Source organism: Vombatus ursinus, unplaced genomic scaffold, assembly GCF_900497805.2.
Source record: "Vombatus ursinus unplaced genomic scaffold, bare-nosed wombat genome assembly UNPS02010219.1, whole genome shotgun sequence".
NCBI lineage: Eukaryota > Metazoa > Chordata > Mammalia > Diprotodontia > Vombatidae > Vombatus > Vombatus ursinus.
In genome coordinates this window covers 9,397,042-9,422,538 of record NW_020949997.1, presented here as the reverse complement: position 1 = coordinate 9,422,538, position 25,497 = coordinate 9,397,042, and the positions used below count along the sequence as shown (strand labels likewise).

Sequence of the window (25,497 nt, the reverse complement as noted above, 5' to 3'; positions counted from 1 at the left end):
GTAAAGCACTTAGCACAGTATTTGGTACATGGCAGGTGCTTAATAAATGTTTATTCTCTTCCCTCCCTTCCCAGCCATGCTCTGTTGACGAAGCTTTTGGGAATCTAGTAACCTCCATGTCACAATGAAGCACCGAAGCCAACCTAAAGGAATCAATAGCTAAGGTGAAAAAAACATTTTCAACAACTCTAAACACAGAAGAGCAACATTAAAGAAATGGTACAGTGCCATGGCAAAAACACTAGAGTTGAAGGTGGAAGACCTAAGCTCAAGTCCCAGCTGTGTGATCTCGTGTAAATCACTTACCCTTTTAGGGCCCCAGTTTTTTCATGTATAAAATGGAGGGGAAGATTCCTTGCCTACACAGCTCATGGATTACTTGAGAGAACCTAATGAGATAAAGTATGTGCTCTGTAACTGTGTAAACTTTGTACTATAAAAATGTAAAGTCTTATTCTGAACTTAACCACCCCCAACTTTGTACTACAGAAATAATGAGTATTCCTTAGTTAGACACAGCAAAATCATAGAATTTAAGAAGAAGAAAGAAGATTAGCAGTCATCTAGTCTAACCCAAACACAAAAAGAACCTTCATTATAACATACAACAAACACTCAACTCTGTGTGAAAACTTCCAAGGAGAAGGAACCCACCACCTCTTTAGAGAGTTCATTCCACTTTTTGGACAGCTCTTAAAAGTGGGGAAGTATATAGTGTCAGGCATGAAGTCAGGAAGATTCATCTTCCCAAGTTCAAATTTGACCTCAGACATTAAACAGCTGTGTGACCCTGAGCAAGTCGCTTAACCCTGTTTGCCTCAGTTACTTCATCTGTAAAACGAGCTGGAGAAAATGTCTATAAATGTACACATCTATACACATGTATTTATGAGGCTCCATGGTATATTTGATATAAGGCTGGCTTTGGACTCAAGAAGATCCAGGTTCAAATCTTGCTTCTGAGACATAGAACTTACCTGACAACAGGCAAACTAAGTAACCTCTCAGTGCTATAGATAACTCTCTAAGAATACAAGTTGCTGGGGGCAGCTAGGTGACGTAGTGGATAGAGCACCAGCCCTGGATTCAGGAAGACCTGAGTTCAAATCCGACCTCAGACACATAACACTTACTAGCTGGGTGACCCTGGGCAAGTCACTTAACCCCATTGCCTAGTCAAAAAAAAACAAACAAAAAAGAATACAAGTTGCAGAGGAGGTACTAACCTGCCCTGGTAGAGGGAGTATCCTTACCTTGGAGCTCCCTATACCAATGAAATCACACTCCCTATCACTATCTCCATTCAAAGAATCTATTGCTGAAAGTTTAAATCTAGTCCTCTTGTTCATCCTCTTTTCTTTTATCTTTTTCCTTCTTTTTCTCCAAGCCCCAGTATCAAGGACAACCTGGAAGGGAAAAAGAGGTCACAGAAAAGCAATCTGAAGGTACCTGTGGAAGGGAAGATAGTTGTGTTCCTTTGCCCAAGTGACAGTGGAAAGTACTAAAGGGCTCATTGTATGGATCTGGTCTCAGGTTGGTTGGTTTGTACAACTAGTAATCACCAACTTCTGCCCATCCTAAACCCTCTAGGAATCACTGTCTGGTGCCAGCAGGTAAAGGACCAAGTTTCTATTCAGACATACCTGGAGTCACTGGCAAAAGTTATCAAATGAGCAAAGGTGACAGAAAGTGAGAAACAGGTATTGAACAGGCAGGACTTAATAATGAGAAAGATAACATTTAACAAAGGAAAAAATTGAAACTGTCTATTTTCCTTATTTCAAACAAGGAAAAGCAGACACCAGGAAACTTGAAGGTTTTTTAATAGAGTCAAACAACAGAGATAACAGGGCAGGCTAGAAATACAATAGAAAGAACCCTGAACTTGGAGTCAGAGGAAAATTGGGTTTGAATCCTAGCTTCAACCCTTACTAACTCTTTTTTTATTAATTTATTTTGATTTATCAACAATCACTTCCACTTTGAGTTTTAAATTTTTCTCCCCCTCCCTCCCCACCTCCCTCTCAAGACAGCACACAATATGATATAGGCTATACATATACATTCCTATTAAACATAATTTCACATTAGTCATGTTGTAAGTAAGAATTAGAACCAATAGGAGGAACCACCAGAAAGAGGAAACAAAACAGAACAGAAGAAAAAAAATAGCAAATAGTATGCTTCCATCTGCATTCAAACTCCATAGTTCTTTCTTTGGATGTGGATAGCATTTTCCATCATGAGGCCTTTGGAGATGTCTTAGATCCTTGTATTGCTGAGAAGGGTTAAGTCTATCAATATTAGTCATTGCACAATGTGACTGTTACTTTGCATAATGTTCTCACTTCACTGAGCATCAGACCATGAAAGCGTTCCCAGGTTTTTCTGAAGTCTGCCTGTTCATCATTTCTCATAGCACAATAGCATTCCATTACATTCATAGTTACGATTACTATCTGTGTCTTTCTCTCCATCCTTTCCCTCCCCCCATTTATGCTTTTCTTTCTCCTTTCTCCTTTTCCCTCCTCACTAGTGTTTTGCTTTTTGCTTTTTGACCACCACCTCCCTCAGTCCCACCTCCCTTCTATTAGCCCTCTCCCTATTTCTTCCCTCCCTTCTATCTCCCCTCCCTTTTCTTTCCCCTTTTCCCTCCTATTGCCTATAGGACAAGTTAGATTTCTATACCTAACTGATTAGGTTATCCCCTTCTTGAGCCAAATCTGATGAGAGTAAGGTTCAAACAATGATCATCTCCCTCCCTTCTTTCCCTCAGTTGTAATAGGCTTTTGTGCCTTTTCCTGTAATGTAATTTACCCTTGTCTGTCTCCTCCTTTCCTTTTCTCTCAGTACATTTTCTTAGTTAGATCAGATTAATCCACTTACTTGGATCCATTTAACCCACTTGATTAGATTTTTTTTTTAACATTACATCAAAGTCAACTTATACCCATTCCCTGTGCCACTTAGCTGCCCCATAAATGTTCTTTCATCACTATAACTAGCCCAACTGTTCTGCAACTTAAAGTCACTAAGACGTTAATCTACTTGTCCACGGTCACACTGCTATCATCGGAGCCAAGACATGAACCTAGGTCTTCTTGACTTGAAAATTAGCCCTCTGTCCATTACACCAACAAAAAAAAAGAAAGGAAAGAAAGAACACCCAAAGTATACAGTGTCAACAAGCTAATCATGAGTTGGCAATGTAGTTTTGTTTTAAAATGTAAACGTGGCATTGAGGAAATATGAGACAACTGAACTAAGATACTTAGTATCATAAATTTAGAGCTTGCTTAGGGTCTTTAAAGATGATCTCATCCAATCCCTCACTTTAAAGATGGAGAGAAACTGAGTCCCAGAAAAGTGAAATGACTTGCCCTCTGACTCCAGACCCAGCACCTTTTTCACACAATCCTTCTGCCTTCCTTAGAGGCCATACTCAACCACAGTACTGGGTCCAGGTCTGAGCTCCACAACTTAAGGCATGTAAAGAATTTGGAGAAGGTTCCCTGAAAAACCACAGAGATGGCTCTAGCACAACGTAAACAAATGCCTTGCTTCCTTACCCTTTCAATCTCCCAATGCAGCCAGATGTTCCTACTTGCCAACCTAGAGATTCAGGTCTCCCCGACCTTCCAGAGAAAATCTAGCTCTATACAGGGAGTGAAACCCAGCTCACAAAGTCATCCAACTCTTTCTTGATGCTGGTGGCCCTTACCTGTGTCCCAGACCCTTTCTTCCAGACTCTCTTGCCTTGGTCCCTGACCCTGTGTTGGATCTTGTCTTAATTTAACCTCCCAGACCAGAACTCTGGTCCCTCCTAGACTTAGATTTTAATGAACTGTGGCAAGGTTAGGGGTTAAGAATATGTGGACAGCTGGGGGCAGCTGGGCTGGGAAGCGGCCTAGCCTCAAGAATTTTCACCTCACAAACTTCCATCTACTGAAAGGGGTGAGCATCATTTAGTTGAGCAGAAAAAAATTGAGGAACCGGTCACTGTGTCTGGATGCTAGGCCTATTAGCAGTGCTGACTAGACATGATTCCAGGCTGTAACTGATGTGGCAAGGAGGAGTGAGCACACAGCAAGTGAGTGTGGTACTGCAGGGAGCCAGGGCATTTTAGGGACAGCTTGGCTGGGGGCCCTAGACATATCTTAGGGGAGGAGAGAAGTGCCCAAGGCTCCCCAGACAGAATTCATAAAATAGCAGTAAAAAATGACTTAAGGCCTGGGGCACCATTACCCACAATTTAGGATTAAAACCTGATTACAATGATAAACTGCTAAAAATAAAAATTAAATTAAAGTTAAAATGAGTAAGTAAAGGAGAAAGAATCCAACCACATATAGCTACTATGGTATAAAAGAAGATCTGGGTTCATAGTCAGAGAAAGATAATGAGGTTAAAAAAAAAAACACTCCCACACCAAAGAGCAATGTCAAATGGTGAAACCCCAAAAAGAGTTCTTGGAAAAACTCAAAGAGTTCTTAGCAGAACTTTAAAAGGATTTTTTAAGAAATCAAATAAGAGAGATCGAAGAACAAATAGGGGAAAAAAGCAACAGAAGAAAATTATGCAAAGAAAACCAACCAATTGTAAAACGAGATCCAAAATCTTAAGAAAATAACTCCTTGAAAAGTAGACTTGGCCAAGGGGAAGCAAATGATGTTATAAGACACAAAGAAATATTTACTAGCTGTGTGACCCTGGGCAAGTCACTTAACCCCAATTGCCTAAAAAAAATTTTTTTTAAATTAAAGACAAAAAGAAATAATAAAACAAAATCAAAAGAATGAAAAAAATAGAACAGATATCAAACATCTCATTAGAAAAACTCATCTGGAGAATAGACTGAGGAGAGATGATATAAAAATTGTTGGACTACCTGAAAGTTATGATCAAAAAAAGAATCTGGATACAATATTACAAGAAATTATTAAGGAAAATTGCCCTGAAGTTCTAGAACAAGAGGATAAAGTAGAAATAGAAAAAAATCTGCTGTTCATCACTGAGATACCAGAAAGAAAGCTTACAGGAATATCACAGCCAAGTTTCAAAGCTCCCAGGTTAAGGAAAAATATTACAAGCAATAACAAAAAAATTTTAATACTGCTGAGCTACAATCTGGATGTCACAAAACCTAGCAGCTTCTATACTAAAAGACCACAGGTCTAGGAACATTATATTTTCAGGAGCAAAAAGAACTGGATTGGGACCAAAAATAACTTATCCAGCAAAGTTAAGTATAACTCTAAATGGAAAAAAAAATGATATTTAATGAACTGAAAGACTTTCAGGTATTTGTGACAAAAATACCTGAACTCAAAGAAATATAAAGAAAACATCAAAGACCAATTATAAGGGACTTATCAAGGATAAACTGTTTATTTCTTATACATAAAAACATTATCAGTATTCTTAAGACTGTCATCATTACTTGGGTAGTTTGAAAGAAAGGCTGGGACTGAACTGAGTACGATGGGGTGATTCTAAAAAGAAAATTGTGTAGGAAAAAGTAAAAAGGAGCAATTATCTCATGCAAATGAGGAAGAGCTGATACAGAGGAAGCAGGTGAAGATGGAGGGTTGGCAGTGTTGAAAACTTATTCTCATTGGATCTGGGTTAAAAAGGGAACAACATACATATCTAAAAGTGTATAAAAGTCTTCTAAACTTATAAAGAAATAAAAGAATAAGAGAACATGATATGGTAGGCACTTTTAGAAGGGTGTGTAGAATAAGATTGAGAAGGGTGGGGGACAGATTAAGGGAGGAACTCTTAGGAGGTGGGTAGAAAAAAGGAATAGGAAGTAAGGGTAGAGAATAAGGAAAAAGTTCTTTAAAGGGTATGTAACCAGGAAGTAAACTAGAGGAGTGAGAAGGGATACGGTAAAAAGAAAGACTGAGAAGGACAATACTGAGGAAAAATAGGATGAAGGGTAATTATAACTTTTTATGTAAATGTGATGAACTCACCCATAAAGAAGAAATAGAATGGATTAAAAATCAGAATACAATATGTTGTTTACAAGAAAAATATTTAAAAATAAGAGATACACACAGAGTTAAAATAAAGGCTCAAGTAGAATTTATTATGCTTCAATTAATAGAATTGATTATGCTTCAATTGATACAAAAAAAGCAAGGGTAGCAATCATGATCTTAAGACAAAATTAAAGCTAAAATAGATTTAATTGAAAGAAATACACAAGGTATATTTGGATATAAAGTACCCTAGACAATGAAGCAATATCAATACTAAACCTACATGCACCAAATACTATAGCATCTAAATTTTTAAAAGAAAAGTAGAGATTGATAGTAGTACTACAATAGTGGGGGACTTTAATCTTCAAGTCTAACCAAAAAAATAAGAAGTCAAGGAAGTGAATAGAATTTCAGATAAGCTATATATACGATAGATTATCTGGAGAAAACTGAATAGGAACAGAAAGGAATACACCTTTTTCTCAGCAGTTCATGATACCTTTACAAAGACTGACTATATATTAGGGCATAAAGATTTTATAGTTAAAAGCAGAAAAGCAAAATATTAAAGGCAACCTTTTCAGATCACAACGCAATAAAAATTATATTTAATAAGGGACCACAGAAACACAGATTAAAAACCAACTAATTAAGCAACCTAAACAATGAATGGGTTACAGAACAAATCACAGAAACAATTTCATTAAAGAGAATGACAATAATGAGACAACATATCAAAACCTATGGGATACAGTAAAAGCAGCAATCAGAGTAAAATTTATATCTCTAAATGCTCATAGACAGATTCTCATATAAAGGTCTCATATCTCAAATATATAAAGAACTTCATCAAATCTATAAGAATACAAGTCATTCCCCAGTTGATAAATGGTCAAAGGATATGAACAGGCAGTTTTCCAATGAAGAAATCCAAACAATTTATAATGATATGAAAAAATGCTCTAAATCATTATTGATAAGAGAAATGCAAATTAAAACAACCTTAAGATATAATTTTACACTTATCAAATTGGCTAAAATGATTAAAGGGCAAAGTAACAAATGTTGGAGGGGATGAGGAAAAACTGGGGCACTAATTTACAGTTGGTGGAATTATGAACTGATCCAACCATTTTGGAGAGCAATCTAGAATTATGCCCAGAATTATTAAACTGCCTACCCCACAATACCATTACTAGGTGTGTTTCCAAAGATGATTAGGTATAAAGGAAAAGAACCTATATGTGCTAAAATGTTTACAGCAGCTCTCTTTGTGATTCAAAGAACTGGAAATTGTGGGGATGTACGTTTTTTGGGGCGAATGGCTGAACAAGTTGTGATGTGTTGTAAGAAATGATGAACTCAAAGTTCCTGGACTACTGGGAATCGAGATGGTGGAGTAAGAAGTTGCTCTCATCTTCCCTTATTGCCCAGAAAATATCACCCCAGGAAAAACCCTGAACAGCTGAGCCAGCAGAAAGATGGAGTGCAGTAGTCTTGTAGCCCAGGGAGCTTGGGGGATTAACGGGAAAGGCCCCTCTCACTCTGGGGGAGGGGAGCAGTACAGGAGAAGAAGTGTCATGGCAAGCCCCACCTCAGCATACCAGGGGGAGATCTTGAGCCCCAGGAAGATAGAGCAGGCAAACACCAACACTAGGACCCCCCCAAGGGCCTCACCACAGGCAGAGGAATTGGTAAACACCAGCTCTGAAAGCCACCACGTATGCTGGCATTCTCCAGCAGCCAAATTTCCCAGTGCTTCAGCAGAACTCCAGGCTGGCAGACATCCTCCAGCAGCCAAACATTTGAGTGTTTTAAAGAAGTCCAGGTATGTATGCATACTCCAGGGATCAGATTCCCCACCCCCACCCCAAAAGCTCCAGTGAACCCAGCTCAACACCAGGTAAGCTACCAGACTCCTACAGCCTCCAGCTGCCAACACCTAAGGCCTAGAACACAAAGCCAGTGACTAAGTCCTGGACTCCCAGAATAAGAAGTTTGGGTCAGTACCCCCTGCACTCTAGTAGTACAGCTCAACTTTAAAAGTCAGGAAATAGGCATGAACAGAAAGCAGAAATGGGCAATGACCATAGATTCTTATTACAAGCACAGGGAAGATCAAGGCACAAATTCAGAAGAGGACAGCATTGTCAATATACCCATATCTGAAACCTCAAAGGGGAATATAAACTGGTCTCAAAGCCAAAAAACCTTCTTGGAAGAGTTCAAGAAGGATTTTAAAAGTCAAATATGAGAGGTAGAAGAAAAATTGGGAAAGGAAATGAGAGGTATACAAGAAAGAGTCAATAGCTTGGAAAAAGAAAGACAAAAATTGACTGTAGAAAACAAGTCCTGGAGCAGCTAGGTGACATAATGGATAGAGCACCAGCCCTGGATTCAGAAGGACCTGAGTTCAAATTCGGCCTCAGACACATAACACTTACCAGCTGTGTGGCCCTGGGCAAGTCACTTAATCCCATTGCCTAGCCAAAAAAGAAAAGAAAAGAAAAGAAAGTAAGAAAACAAGTCCTTAAAAAATACAATTGGCCAAATAGAAAAAAAAAGTACACTGAAGAAATTAACTCCTTAAAAAGCAGAATTGGCCAAATGGAAAAAGAGGCACAAAAACTCACTGATGAGAAGAACTCCTTAAAAAGTAAAATGGGCCAAATGGAAAAGGAGGTACAAAATCTAATAGAAGAAAACAATTCGTTAAAAATTAGAACTGGGCAAATGGAAGCTAATGACTCTATGAGGTATCAAGAATCAGTCAAACAGAAACAAAAGAATGAAAAAAATAGAAGAAAATATAAAATACCTCATTGGTAAAACAACTGACCTCAAAAATAGACCCAGGAGAGACAATTTAAAAAAAATTTTTTTTTCTTTTTTGGTGTGGCAATAGGGATTAAGTGAGTTGCCCAGGGTCACACAGCTAGTAAGTGCCAAGTGTCTGAGGCTGGATTTGAACTCAGGTCTTCCTGACTCCAAGCTCTATCCACTGCGCCACCTCGCTGCCCCTGAGAATTTAAAAATTACTGGTCTACCTGAAAACCATGATGAAAAAAGAACCTGGGTAGCATCTTTCAGAAAATCATCAAGGGCCCTGAGGTCCTAGAAACAGAAGGTAAAATAGTCATCAAAAGAATCCACCTATCACCTCCTGAAAGAGATTCCAAATTGAAAATGCCAAGAAATATTGTAGCTAAATTCCAAAATTATCAGGTCTAAGAGAAAATACTGCAAGCAGTCTGACAGAAACAATTTAAGGAACTACAGTCAGGATTACATGGGACCTTGCAGCCTCTACATTAAAAGATCAGAGGGTGTGGAATATGATATTCCATAAGGCAAAGGAGCTTGGATTACAAGTAAAGATCAACTACTCAGTGAAACTGTGCACAATTTTTCAAGGGAGGAGATGGACATTCAATGAAATAGGGGACTTCTAAACCTTCCTGATGAAAAGATCAGAGCTCACAGAAAATTTAATCTTCAAATACAAGACTCAAGAGAGGCATAAAAAGGTAAATAGGAAAGAAAAAAAAACAAGTTATTAGTAAGGACAAACTGTTTACATCCCTGCAAGGGAAGATGACACTTGTAACTCTTTTTTTTGGGGGGGGGCTGGACAATGGGGTTAAGTGACTTGCCATGGGTCATACAGCTAGTAAGTGCCAAGTGTCTAAGGCTGGATTTGAACTCAGGTCTTCCCAACTCCAAGCTCTATCCACTTCCTGAATCCAGGGCCGGTGCTCTTACCCACTGTGCCACCTAGCTGCCCCAACACTTGTAACTCTTGATAACTGTATAGTTATTACGACATTTAAAAGGGGTATACATAGACAGAGGGCATAGGTATGAGTTGACTTTGATGTGATAATAAAAATCTAATTAAGTGGTGAAAGGGATTGTTTTGGGAGAAGAAAGGAGGAGGCAGACAAGGGTAAATTAAATCACATGAAAAAGCACAAAAACAATAGACAGAAAGAAGAGAGGGAGATGAGCATTATCTGAACCTTTCTCTCATCAGATTTGGCTCAAAGAGGGAATAACATAATTGTTTAGGTATAGAAATCTAACTTATACTATAGGAAGTAGGAGGGGAAAGAGGAAAGAAAAGGGAGGGGGCTGATAGAAGGGAGAGCATATTTGAGGAAGGTGGTAATCAAAAGCAAAACTCTAGCGAGGAGAGAAAGGGAGAAAGGAGAGAGAAAAGCATAAACATGGGGGAAAATAGGATGGAGAGAAAGACACAGATAGTAAGCATAATTGGAATGTGAATGGGATGAACTTTTCCATAAAATGGAAGTAGAGAGCAGAGTGGATTAAGAAACATAATCCTACAATATGTTGTTTAAAAACCTGGAAAGACTTATATGAACTGATGCTAAGTGAAATGAGCAGAACCAGGAAAACACTGTGCACAGTAACGGCCACATTGTGCGATGACTGACTTTGACAGACTTAGCTCTTCTCAGCAATGCAAGGATGTAAGACAACTCTCAAAGACTCACAATAGAAAATGCTGTCTATATCCAGAGAAAGAACTATGGAGTCTGAATGAAGATGGAGGCATACTATTTGCTCTTCTTTTCTTTTGTTTTTCTTTTGTTTTGTTTCTTCTTTCTCCTGGCTCCTCCCATTAGTGCTAATTCTTTACCTCATGACTAATATGAAAATATTTAATATGAATGTATAAGTAGAGCCTATATCAGATTGCACGCCACCTTAGCGACGGAGGGGAGAGGGAAGGAGAGAAAACTTAAAACTCAAAATCTTATGGAAGTGAATATTGAAAACTAAAAATAAATTAATTATTTTTTTTAAATGATGAACTTGGGGCAACTAGGTGGTACAGTGGATAGAGCACCGGCCTTGGAGTCAGGAGGACCTGGGTTCAAATCCAGCCTCTGACACTTGACACTTAGTATGACCCTGGGCAAGTCTCTTAATCCCAATTCCCTCACAAAAAAAGAAAAAAATCTATAAGCTCAATGATTTTAGAAAAGCATGAATAGACTTGTATGAAATAATGAAGAGTGAAATAAGCAGAACCAAGAGGACATTGCATACAGTAACAGCAACACTGTTTTTAAAAAAACTGAGTAACTAAGTCATATTTTGACTATTATAAATAACCAAATTAACTACAAAGGACCAATGAAGGAAGATGCTATCTGCATCCAGAAAAAGAACTGATAAATAGATGTGTAGAATGATTTTTATACACACACTAGACACATTTGTGTCTAGTGGTAGCCATCTCTAGGGTAGGGTGAGGAGAGAAGAAAAAAAAAGGAAAAAAATTTACATAATTTTATTATATATTTAAAAGGAATAGCAAGTTGTACACAATAGATTTGCAGTTTCATGTGCAATCATCTTTTTTTTTTCCTATTCTACTATGTTATGGAAATGCTTGTCTCATTTCTTAAGCTCAGAATAAAATAGAAAAAAAAGAATGTGGACAGGAAGGAGAGGACCCCTCCCCTATCTAGTAGAACTCCTAATCCCGCTCCTTCCTCTCCAGTCCAGTCCTATTGCTATCATAATAGCAAGACAGGCACACCATTTGATTCTTGTTGCTTTCTTTGGTTTTCATATACACAGATAGCTGGGCACTTTTAAAGTTGGACTATAGAGTCCACTATAGGGGGCCACACCAAATAAGGTAATGGAAATAAATTGCTTTGCAAAAGTTAAAATACTATATAATTGTTATGTGATTATAAACCTGAATCATAAGTTGTTACAACTCTTTAAGAATCAGGTAAATCTTTGGAATGTTTTCATTGAACCAGTGACGAACACAAGTGACAGAGTCAGCATTTAAAGACACAATAGAGTAAAACAGACTAAGTTTAGTCATGGGATGACATAGAACAACAGATGAATCACCCTGATGTGCAACAATCAGAAATGGGAAAGTGAAGGGATACAGGTCCAGCATTGAAGAGAATAGTCAGATGAACAGCCATTAGTCTTACATCTTTCTCCCTCCTCCTTTTACCCTGGAAGTTGGTCCCATTCTAGATCAATCCCAGAAGCAGAGGTCCAGATCCAGGCAGAGCCAACTAGGCTCTAAAGCCTTTGGACATATGTCATGGATTATCCTCAATCCAAAGGGCAATCAATAAAGATTTCTAACCTAAGTACAAGGGTGAGAATTTTTATTTGGGTAACCTTGACTCCAGAATGGACCCCCCAAGGACTAATCTAAACAGAACTACATTTAATCAGTCTCTAAGGAGTAGGGAGTAAGGCAAAAAGCATCTTCCTGCATTATCTTCTTCCTTGTTATCATCACACAAAAGACAAGCTTGTTTCTTTCCTACACCTTGGAGATCAACTTACACACCAAAATCACGAGTCCTCACTACTTTTATCTTTACTATAAATATTGCTGTTGGTTACCGTACCATCCGGAACTTTTCCAGCTAGCCAGATGGAATCTTTGACGTGGTACCTTATTAAAGATAAAAAATTCCAGGGAGAGAACTTGATTATATATACTATGCGTAGGAGTATTTCTTCTTTCTTTAAAAATTTGTTCAGGAGTCTAGGGGAGGACATTTTGTTAGTTTATGCAACCCCTAACCGCTGCTAATAATAAAGTTATGTGTAATCATGAACACCCCACTCCAATATTCATGGAAATGCATCATCTTTGTACTCAAACACAGGTTAAGCTAATGAGAGTGCTTTTTCTGACCTTCCTGTTACCATTCCTAGAAAAATAATGCTATAGCAGACATAAGTTGACAAGGTGAGATTAAACAATGCAGAGTTTCTGCACACACCTTTGGAACTGATCTCAAAACGTCAAAATGTATGGTAGATTTTTCTTCTAAAAAATTTTTTTTCACATAACATTTACCTACCCTTTAATACACAAAATAAAATTATTAAAAAAGGACATGAAAACAACCATGATATTTTGGTTCCTCTTCTGTTAAAGGTAGCATACATGTTTTAACATTATAATTTGGAGTTCATAATTTTATTTATCATTACTTATTTTGTTTATTAATTTGAATGTTTTGTTAATGGTTACTAAGTTTGGAATTTTTAAAAGTTAAAATGTCTTACACGTTTTCAGAGAAAGATTTTTCTACTCTTAGATTTTTTTACTTCAAATATTGTGCTGCCTCTCACTTTCTCTTCTTTCTTTCTCTCCCCTCCTCTCCCCCTCCTTCCTTAAAGGACTTTAAGTTGGAGGTAGTGTGTATATTTTTATGGTAGCTAACCGTCCCACTATTTTATCCCTACATATACAATTACTGATTACTGTAGGTTCCTTTTCTTTTTGAAACCTTACAGTTTTGTCTATAATCATATTTAGTTTTTGGATATGTCCATCTTGTTTTTCTCCTGCTACTAGGTAGAACTTTGAAAAAAGGATCCCCTCACCTCATGGAAAGATTCTATATGTTTTTAATATACAGCAAATCTTTCTGTGCAGCAAGTATAGGGCTTTCAGTTCCAAGGGTGATGTATCATGAGAATGAAAAAGATGTTACAACCTTGGGAGAAAAAACAGTATACATAAATTCAGGCTCCCTGGGTTCCTACATCAGGAAAGTTCTAAGGTAGAACAATATATACTAACACAGCCTTAATATGAACAGCCCCCAAAATAAAAAATCATGCCCCAATATGAGCCAATCTATGTTGTGCTCTTTGCTGTAAGTGAGCAAAATACTTTTCATACACCAGAATTGGGGTTTTCAACTCTGGAAAGTTCTGAAAAATGTAGCATGTAAAATCTCCAAAGCATTTTTCACCCCCAGGCCAACAACATTCTTAAGAACAATTCTCCCCCAGCTCATGCTTGTTCATGCATTAAAGTCTGAAATTTAGCACATGTAATTAGAAGCCTGAACAGCACTTGCTCAAACATTGCTGATCAAACACGGCTGATCAAACATGGCTGATCTTATTTGTCCTCAATGCATATTAAAAGCTTCTTTAATCCAAAGGAATGAATATTTCTGGTTTCTGTCTTTTAAAGATAAGCCATCCAGTATGTTAAATTTGAACACCTAATAATCTGCTGGCTCTGGAGGTCATTCATTTAATGGATAAGAATACATTATCTTAATGATTTTTTTTTAACTAGGAAAAGACAAATGTTGCTACAAAGACCTCCTTGCTTTCGATCAAATAAACACAATAAAACTTAGTAGATGTGAACACTAACCAGGTATCTACCAGAAGGGTATGATTAAAAATGACTGGAAAGACTTACTAGATTATAAATCCAGCAGTCAAGTTAACAAGCATTTTATTTAAGCACTTACTATGTGCCCGGCACTGTGCTGAGTGCTAGGGATAAGAAGAAAGGCAAAAACAGTCTTTGCCATACCTAATGGGCAAGATAACATGCACACAACTATATACAAACAAAATATACAAGGATAAATTAATAATTATAACAGCCAGCATTTATATAGTACTTTAAAGTTTGTGAAGCACTTTACAAATGACATTTCATTTTATCCTCACAACAACCCTATAAGGTAAGGTGCTATTATTATCTCCATTTTACAGATGAGGAAACTGAATCAGAGGGAGGGGTTAAATGACTTGCCTAGAGTCCCACACCTAAGTGCATGAGATCACATTTGAATTCAGGACTTTCTCACTCCAAATCCAATGCTCTATCCACTGCACCACTTACCTACTCATTTAAGATTATCTCAGAGAAGGAGTACTAGAATTAACTTCCTTCTAAGAGTCTCTAGTTAAAGAAGACCTATATTAAGGATACAAATCCGGAATGAAAACTAGCTTTAATGTATTCTAACCATAATATTTCACCAAAATCCATAGGAAAACCTAGGGGCTGAGGGATCTAATAAGGTGAGATGCAAGTGGGAGAAAAAAAAGGCTTTCCAAGTAACATTAAGCTGAATGAGGCAGCTTGTGACATCCACGAAGCAGAGATGGGAGATAGGTGGTAGTGGGGGAGTAAAACTATTTTAACTTGCTGAATATGCCTGGTTCCTAGCAATCGGGAATGAATAATTTCCTGATAAGTGCTTGTTACAAAACTTACTCTAACCTGAATCATCAAGGTCATGACACTAGTTCAGAATAGAAAAGTCGGAATGAAAAGTTTTCTCTGTAATCACCCTGAAACTAGAAAAACCACAAGGAAGCCTACTACATATCTGAATATCTATTGAAAATGTCAGTCAGTCAGGAATGACTAAAGTGGCTACAGGATGAGAACCAGCAATTTTAACTTAGTTCCCTCATCTTTAAAATTAGGGGTTTTAGCTAGATTGGGGATTCTTAACCTGGAGTCAATAAACTTGTTGTTTTTTAATTATAATTGTATTTCAGTATAGTTTCCTTTGTAATCCTGTTTTATTTTATGTATTCATTTTATGTATTTATTTTATGTATTCAGAAGGGGTCCAGAGGCTTTATCAGACTGTCCAAGGGGTCCATAACACACACAAAAAGTTAAGAGCTCCTGAGCTAGACAGTCTTCAACATCACACTTTCACCTAACAACAACAACAATAACTAGCATTTTATATAACACTTACTATGTGTATATTATACACCAGGCACTGTGTTAACTGCTTTAAAAAAAATTATTTCATTTGATCCTCACAACAACCATGTGAGGTAGGTACTGCTATTATTCCCATTTTACAGATGAGAAAACTGAAGCAAACAGGGATTAAGTGCCTTGCTCAGGGTCACTGAGCTAGTAAGTACCTGAAGTCATATTTAAACTTAAGTTTTGACTCAATCCACTGAACCACCTAACTACTGCTCTAATATCCTGTAATTTTGATGATTTCAAGGAAATCCAACCTACACAAGTCTAATGGGTTCATCTAGTGGTTTATTCATATTAATAATTTTTATTAATCATAATTTTTCCACAGCTAAAGTCCTACTCTAATGACTCCCTGCGGCATGAAGGTGATCCTAGCTCTCTGAAAGATGAGCTTCCTCAGGTCCTACCAACCTGATGTATGAGCCCAGTAAGAGGCTTTGTGCTCCTCCTTTGATAATTGGCCTATCTACCCTTAGAGAGGCTCATCACCAGTTGGCTTGAGGGTAATGAATTGTTTAGCTACAGCTATGCTGGGAAATTATCCACAAAGCTAAATAATAATAATAATAGCTGACATTTATATTGTTGTTGTTGTTGCTGTTCAGTAGTTTCAGTCCTACGTGACTCTTCATGACCCCATTTGAGGTTTTCTTGGCAAAGATACTGGAATGGTTTGCCATTTCCTTCTTCAGTTCATTTTATGGAGGAGAAAAGTGAGGCAAACAGGGCTAAGTGACTTGCCATGGGTGACACAGCTAATTAAGTGTCTAAGGCCAAATTTGAAGTGAGGTCTTCCTGACTCCAGATTGGGCACCCTTATCTATTGCACCACCTAGCTACCCCAACATTTATACAGCACTTTGCAAATATTCTCTCACTTAATCCTTACCAAAAACCCTATAAGGCAGGTGCTATTATTGTCCCCATTTTACAGATGAAGAAACTGAAGCTAAGTTTAAGTGATTTACCAGGTAATAAATGAGGGAGGATTTGAACCTAGGTCTTCCGGATTCCAAATCCAGTGTTCTTTTCACCGAACCATAAGATTATAATGCTATTCAGCATGATTTACACACTCACAGAGAAAAAGGCTCAAAACAGAAACTCAGCCTCCATCAGTCTCTCAAAGTTGCTGTCCTGTGTAGTTACCAACACTAACAATAAAAAAGTAGCATGGTAATGAGGCACCTGTCCTCCCTAACAGAATACCAGGAGGCATACACTTCATAGAACAGCTTACTCAGGGCAATGTACAAGTCAATACCTCTCTACTTGGGCCCTTATTGTATAGGGATGGAATATACATTCGAGTCAATTAAACAAACATATATAAAGCACCCACTAAGCACAGAGAAGTAGGCCATGGAGAAGGTCCAAAGCTTAGATGAGACATCATTGCTGTGCTCATGTAATTTACTGCCCTGGAGGGGGGACCAAGGGGCAGTACTACATGTGCATTAGAGTGTAAAGGGCTGAATGAGAGCTGAGAATGAACAGACTTTGGGCAAGTCACTTAACCTGTCTTGGCCTCAGTTTCCTCATCTATAAAACAAGGGGGTTGGACTAGATGGCCTTTACGGTCTAAATCTATGGTCCTAACTATGGCAAAAATAATAAATAAGGACATTTTTTCCCCACTCAGTCCTTGAAATTTCTGATATGTATACATAGATAGATAGATAGATAGATAGATAGATAGATAGATAGATAGATAGATAGATAGATAGATATACACACACATATACACATATCCTTACAAGCTCAGATGTGAGGGTAGAAATGAGACTAAACCCTGAGTCCCTGGGCCAGGATCTAGTGCTAGCTAGCTTCTGGTTTGTTAGCTACTCCCATATTTCAAGAAAGCTAAGAGGAAGGAGAGGGCAGCTAGACGGTGCTGTGGATAGAGCAACAGGCCTGGAGTCAGGAAGGTCTGAATGCAATCTGACCTCAGACACTTATTAGCAGTGTGATCCTTAACCCTTCTTTGCCTCAATTCCTCATCTGTAAAATGGGGACTCACTGGAGAGGGAAATAGCAAACCACTCTACTATCTTTTGGACATAACTGAATAACAAGAGGAAGGAGATATCTAACAGCTCAGGGACTCTACTTGATTTCCTCCCATGATGAACTTCTGCTACTTGACCAAGCCAAGAGTCTGAAAACAGCCATTAGCATACACCTCTATTGGCATGCTGAGTTTCCAATTTGTCAGCATGGCCCTTATATGCCAAGTTCCTACCCAATGAGAAGCTGGAGTAGGAGTGGTGTGGCCCACCATGGTAAACTCCCCATCCAGAAGGAAGGATGCTGATCCTGCATCACTCTATTTTTCCAAAACCAATGGGTAAAAATCAAACAGAACCATAGAAAGTCTACAGGGAAATTAAAAAAAAAAAACCATTCCTTTTAGGGGAAAGAACAGTATCATATAAGAAATTACTACTAAGTAACTCAAATGTATCATTTTTTTGACTTCTTGGATATATAAGATGAAGCTAGACTGGAGAATAAGTTTTCAATCAAACACAATTTACATACTTTTCTTTGTAAAAATGCAACTTTTTATTCCTCCCTTTGGCCAGTCCAAAGTTCTTTGTGAAGTATTTCTTTTATTTATTGAAATTTTCTTTTTGTTTGGGAGGGGGCGGGGGAGTGGATCAAAATATAACAAATTTAGAACATTTTAAAAATAATTTCTTTAATAAATACTTACTACCATATATGCTAGGCAGCTAAGTGGTGCAATGGATAGAGCAACAGACCTGGAGTCAGGAAGACTCATCTTCCTGAGTTCAAATCTAGCTGCAGACACTAGTTGTGTGACCCTGGGCAAGTCACTTAATCTTGGTTTGCCTCAGTTTCTCATCTGTAAAATAAGCTGAAGAAGGAAATGGCAAACCACTTCAGTATCTTTGCCAAGAAAACCCCAAAAGAGTCAGACACCACTAAACAACAAAAATATACATATATATGTGGGCATGTGAGCATATATAATATGTAGATACACTCACACACACATATATATAGAATTAGTTAATTTTTACACATCTGTAAAGTACCTACTCTGTGCCAGGCTGAAGATACAAAGAAAGACAGAAAACAGTGCCTGCTCTCAAAAAGTTCATAGTGTAATGGGGGTGACAATATGCAAACAATTATGTACAATATAGATACAATATAGATGTATACAAGAGATATATACATATATGGTGCTAAGTGTCTGCTAAATGTATATACATCTAAATGTACTGTTACATATGTATATAATAATATTGCATGATATAAATGTATATATGTGTATATATACAGATATAGATATATGTGTTAGGGATGGTATAAGTAAATTATTACATTTTCCGAAACCCACCAAAAGGGATTTGGGTTGTTATTATTTAATCTCTATGCAATCTTAACTAAAGTCCATTTCCACTCCCTCCATACAGAATTTCCAGTTTTACTCCCTAACATAAACAAGAGTTCAAGCCATTAATGGATTACACCTAAATATACAGCAAGGAAAACTCTACTGATTCTCCCACCTGATCATCTTATTCTTTTTTTCTTCTTCCGTTTTTGTACTTGGTTAATATGAATTCTGGATTGCAACTAATTTCTTAAACAAACAAAGAGCACTGAAGTACTTGTTGTGGATAAAAGAATTATGGTATGAAGAACTGCATGGAACTTGAATATGAATGGGGGGTCAAGAATGAAGGCAAGGGAGAGACAGATGTAAGAGCGAAATGTAGCCTACACAATTACACAATACATTCAGGAGATAGACAAAGAAAGTACTGGTGTTAAAGCAGTTCTCAATAAGCCTGGCTATCATTTTTTTAAGTACTAAAGAAGTAATGTCCTGGCCCACCTCATCAATAGGATCACTCCTCTGACCTACTTCCAGGGAATGGGAAAGAAATGCAGAAGTTGCCTTATGGGTCTTATTTTAGTCTAAGCCTTCTGTCCAAACACCTTTAAAGGGCATATATTGACCAAAAGGAACTCTTTAAACAGGTTGTGATAAAGGTCAGGCATTACCATGCAGAGAAATAGAAGCTTCTCTATGGAGGATTTGAGGACATGGTGTTGAGTGGAAGACATCCTAGGCTTTACTACAAAAAAAGATTTCCAACAACTTATATTACAGGCAATACTATATACAACAAAACTCCAATATAAAAACAAAAGGCGTTTTGATATTCCCTTGTAAATACCTTTATAACAGATTTGAAAGGTTTTTTACAGAGTCTCTTTCTAAAGGATTAAAACACTTTCACATATTATCTTCAAACTAAGGGTTTCTTCTTGAACTAAGGTCAACTATTGTCTCCATTTTGCAGAAGGGGAAATTGAATCACTCAGAAGTTTAGTAGGGATAGGGATTTGCCTTGTGACTTCACTGGTATATGAAGCTCTAGGTGAGAAAACTCCTTTCACCAATGCCAATCAGCACCTTCTCTGACAATTATAGTCTTAGAGAATTGCCCAGAGCACTGAGAATATACTTGCCCAGAGTCAGACAGTAAATAAGGCTGACTTGAACCCAGATCTGTCTCACTTTGAGGCCAGCTCTCTATGGACAATGCTTTAGTGACTACAGTTTAGTCAGAGGTCTCTTGATTCCATGGTTTAATGTTCTTTCCACTAGGTTATGCTACTTCCCAGAAGAAAGGCTAACCCATAATAATATAGTAACTTGGAAAAATAAAAGACCCTACCTTTTTTTTGGTAAAAAGCCTTAATTTCTACTATTCTTTCTTATTCATTCACACATAAACCTTTTTAAATTCAACATTAGAGGTAGCGACAAACTAATATAATATTTACTACAAAGAGCACAAAAATGATCACACTACCACTATTTGAAGGTCTGGTTTTTAAAAGATGAGAAAAACAATTTGGATATAGCAGAAGTCACCACATTGTAGTAATTTTAAAATTATACCACAGTTTTTGTGGGTGATGTGGATAATGGCTAAAAATGAAACTAATTTGACATCACTGGCACTGTACTCCTGCCCAATCAATGCACAGACAAGAAACAATCTTTTTTTTTTTTTGCCACTGTACATTTTTTTCCCCAGGGAAAAAGTTTTCAGATGTTACTGGTAATCTTGAACAAACACCAAAAAATGATGCAAAAGAGATACTGTCTTTGCTCAAGAAGTTAACAAAGTTAGCATTGCAAATTCAAATGTAAAAACAAAACAAAACAAAACCAAACCAAAAAACACAGCAAACTCTTAATTTAGACAAACAAAAAAAGAAATACCAAAATAATTGCAAAAGTCAGTTCTTGGAAAGAACTTTAAGTGCACTATTTTAGGGAACTTTAAATGCTTTTGTCAATTCCTTATTATTTTATCAAAATTCCCAAGAAATTCAATAATAGAAAACACACCTAACATTATTATCATGACAATGAATATTTTATAAAAATGAACACACTGGAAACATTCCCGTGCCACAAAGCAGTAAATATAAAGTAGAAAGCTGCCTATTTCCAAGAAACTGTAAAGCAGAGAATGGACACCCCCAGCACAGGAATTCTTAAACTCAGGTCTGTAAATCTGTTATTTTTAATATTTTGACAACTGTATTTCAATATAATTGCTTTCCTTTGTAAATCTATGTATTTTATTATATGAATTTAAAAACATTATTTTGAGGAGTCCCTAGGGTTCACAGGGAATTCCATAAGACACCCCCCCCAAAGGGTCTATGACACAAAAAAGGTTAAGAATCCTGCTCTACCAACACCCTTCCAAAAGTACATTGCTGTATCAAAGGCAGTATTACAGCCTTTTCTCTTAAGCGAAAACTGACAAGGACTAAGAACCAGTAAGATTAGGAGACACCCAAGAATGAAGGTAAGGATACTTAATATACAAGCCCAGCAGATTAAGCAGTAGACAACCTTGAGTCCCTATTGTGACACCTCTGCAAAACAAGCGATGCTTCTCACAGACTCATAGAATGTTTAAATTGCAAGTGGACTTCATAGATCATCTGGTCCTACTTTTTCTTTCTACTGAACTGGAAACAGATCCAAAAAGGAGAAGCAACTATATCAACGTCACAAAACAAGTGCCTAGTGTCTCTGCAAATGATTCCTAGAAACAAAGATCAACACCACCAAATGGCAACTGGATTCCCTAAGATTCACAGAAGATGAAGGGAAGGGAAAGGAAAGCGGAAGGGAACAAGCAATTAGATAGCGCCTACCATGTGTCAGGCATTGTGGTCAAGTACTTTTTTCCCTCAAATATCTTACTTGAGCCTCACAACTGTGTGTCAAGTAGGTGCTGTTGTTATCCCCATTTTACTGTTGAGGAAAGTGAGGCAAAAAGAATTTAAGTGATTTGCTCAGGGCCACACAGCTAGTAAGTGTCTGAGGCCACATTTGAACTCAGGTCTTCCTTACTCCAAATCCAGCACTCTATCTGCTGTACACAATCAGCTAATAAGAGCTCCCTTCCTTTTCACCTGTGTTGATCAAACCTGAGACTTGAGAGCTTTTGGGGGCAGCTAGGTGGCTCAGTGGATATAGCACTGGCCCTGAAGTCAGGACAACCTGAGTTCAAATCCGGCCTCAGACCAAACACTTGACACTTACTAGCTGTGTGACCCTGGGCAAGTCACTTAACCCCCCAATTGCCTTAAAAAAAAAGAAAGAGAGAGAGCTTTTCCTCTTCATAAGATCATAGATCTAGAGCCTGAAAAGATCTCGGTTGCCATCTAGTCCAACATCACCCTCCATTTTACAGATGAGGAAACTGAGGCCCAAGGCGGTTAAGGAGCTTACCCAAAGACACAGAAGAGAAGCATCAGAGAAGAGTGTTGAACTAAATCCTATAAATCCATATCAAGCGCTCTTTCTAGGCAACTAGTGGACTGGACGGGGCTGGACTTGGAGTCAGGACAAATCCCAGTTTAAAATCCAACCCCTAGACACTTGTCACTAGGTGTGTGACCCTGGGAAAGTCACTTAACTGCTCTCTGCCTCAGTTTCCTCATCTGTAAAATGGGGATAAAAATAGCACCTATCTGCCAGGCTTATTTTGAGGATAAAATTAAATATTTTGTAAAGTGCTCTGCAAGCCTTAAAGCGCTATCTAAAAGCCCGATAGAGCTCGATAGAGGAGAATATTTCCTCCTCTTCTGCAACTGAAACTTTGAACGAACTAGAGGGGATCCGGCCGGCGGTGTAGGCAGCAGTTGATTGATCACTTACCGGACTACAATAGAAAGAGAGAGGGGAAACAAAGGAGTCTGTTTTGACAGCAATACTCTTTACTCATGCCTCTGGGGGATGGGAGCTTTCACTGGGTGGGAGGTGGAAAGTAAGAGAGAACCGCTCCCAGAAAGAAAACCCTCCAGGCCACGACAAGGTTTAGCCGAGTGCCCCAGTTACCAGTGCTAGCTAGGGCTGCACTGGTGGGCACCCAAAGGTAGGGGGAAGGGGCGGAAGGAGAGAAGGGGACACCCCGCGCCCAGCCAGCTGGCCGCTTTCTTGGAGGATGCAGGATGCAAGAGTGGCCCCCGCTGGCCGCACGTGCAGGGGGAGAGGCCGGAACTTCGGCGAGAGTCCCTAGTCCCACGACACTCCCTCTGCCCCTCAAACACAGACAAGCTTACTCACTCCGCAGGAACTTTCTAAACGGCCTCAACGTCGGGGAATTCGAAAAGAAAGAGCAGAAAGACGCGGAGAAGGGGTTGCGCCGAGACCAAGCGAACGGGACAGAGAAAAGGCGCACATAGGAAGGGAGGGGGGATGCTCCCCGGTGCTCCTTCCTCCGTCACCAATTGGGTCCATAAAGCGCTCCATCCCTCTTTGGTTCATGGTCTCCAAGTTCCAGAACATCTCTGCCCCCCACCCCCAGCCAACCTCAAGGTCAAGGGTTTCCAGTTACGTGGAAACCGAGAGCAGGAGCACTTTCCCCACCCTCTTCGGGGCTCAGCCCTCAACATCCGCCCCCAGTTTACCTCAGGTGTCCCCCGCTTCTCGCCACTCCCGGGCACTCTTTCTCCTCGATCAGCCTTCCTGGGGCAGCTGCAGCATGTCGGTTCTCCAGGGTCTTGGGTTCAGGGCTGGAGCGGAGGCCCCATCGGAGCCATGGGCAAGAGAGGCTGAAGGCGACGAGCCCAGGCACTGGTCCGGGGAAGCACAGTCCAGACAGACCCTGGGCCAGCCAGCAGTTCAGCGCGCGGCTTAGCTTCTAAGCTCCAAGCCGCTCTTTGTGTGGGTGTGCGAGTGAATGGGTCCCCAGACGCCCAGCCCCTCCGGGCTGCCTGGCGCCGCCCCCGCGTCCTCCTCCTCCTCCTCCTCCTCCTCTTCTCCCCTCCTCCAGCCTGGCTGGGGAAGCGGAGAAGAGCTGGGGGAGGACAAAGGCACAAACCCAGGCCACCCCCAGGGAAGAGGAGCTCCCCATGAGGGGCAACCTTTCGCAACACACACGCGCGCGCGCGCACACACACACACACACACACACACACCCAGGGAAGAGGAGCTCCCCACCTTTCTCAACACACACGCGCACACACACACACACACACACACACACACACACACACACACACACCCCAGGGAAGAGGAGCTCCCCACCTTTCTCAACACACACGCACGCACACACACACACACACACACACACACACACACGGTGCCTCGGCTCCTTTCCCATTTTTTCCCAGCTCCTAATTCTAGGTGAGCAGAAGGGTGGCTGAGAGCTGGGGTTGGGAGGTTGAGGGAACGTAGGAAGCAGGGGTTGGAATAGTGGATCCACTCCGGGCCTCATTGTTAGAAAGTTCTAGCCTCAGTCTACCCGACAATACGCTTATGACCTGAAAGGTTTCGTAGAACTTTAGAAACTCCTTAACCCACTTCCGAAGCACGAAGTGTTCTGGGAGATAAGAGCTTTGTTGTTTCAAAGTACTTTCATCTACGTTGTCTTCTCAGGTCCTGGCTACAGCTTTGTGAGCTAGGAGAGGCGGATATGAGCACCTCCACTTTACAGCTGAGGAAACCCAAAAGTAAAGAAGTTAGTTAACTTTAAATTCAATTCAACAAATTTTTACCACTGTTTATCTACATAGATGGTCTATGGCCTGCATTAACTGAAGAAGTTTCCACATCAGGAGCTCCCCTTTGTGAAATTCCAGGCCTTGAGAAGCAGCTTGGTATAGTAGATAGGGCTGGCCTTGGAGTCAGGGAGACCCTAGTTTCAAGTCCTCACTCTGATCAGGTTCACGTTGGCTGTGTAACCAAGGACAAGTTAATCGCATAGTCCTCCCACGAAACTCCCTAAAATGATAAATTACAGACTAGTTGCTGGTCTGCATTGGTGGGGTTTTCACACCAGGAGTTCCCCACATTGGTGAAATCACAGGTTTATCCACTCCCCTCCTCCGAAGAAAAAATCATTGGTCCTCCACGTGTTCCTGTATTCTATATGCACTATTGGAGTTTTCTTTTTAATCTTGATTTGAGATTTTGTAGCCAGAGGGAATTTCTAGGGAATTTCGGGTAGTGTTCCACCCATGCATATCTCCAAGTGTTCTGTAAAGCTTTAGAGAGTTGCCTGGGGTCAGTGAGCACTTATTAATCGCCCATCACAGTGCTTAAACTCTGAGGATAGAAAGGCAAAAAACATTTCCTGATTCCTAGGAGCTCGAAATCTAATTGGGGAGATAACATGCAAATAATTATGTACAAACAGGATCAGCATTAGCACTAAGGGAATTTTGGATAGGCTTCTTATAGCAGGTGAAATTTTAGCTGGAACTGAAAGCGGAGAGAGCCAGGAGATAGCAATGAAGGTAGAGAAAATTCCAGGCATGGAAGAGAGCCTGTGAAAATGCCCAGAGTCTGGAAATTGAGTGTCTTGTTTGAGGAACTCCAAGCAGCCCAATGTTACTGGACTGCAG

At 39.3% G+C, this 25,497-nt stretch overlaps 1 protein-coding gene across 5 annotated transcripts in view; it reads right to left on the bottom strand.

The window, feature by feature from the left end:
• The window catches only part of NINL (ninein like), a 184,330-nt gene extending 160,525 nt beyond the window's left edge, over positions 1 to 23,805 (bottom strand). For all 5 annotated transcript variants that reach the window (XM_027853948.1, XM_027853953.1, XM_027853950.1 and 2 more), the window contains exon 1: positions 23,560 to 23,805. The gene's annotated coding sequence lies outside the window, so the exon portion shown is untranslated. The remainder of the gene's footprint in view (positions 1 to 23,559) is intronic.
• Positions 23,806 to 25,497: the final 1,692 nt, after the last annotated feature.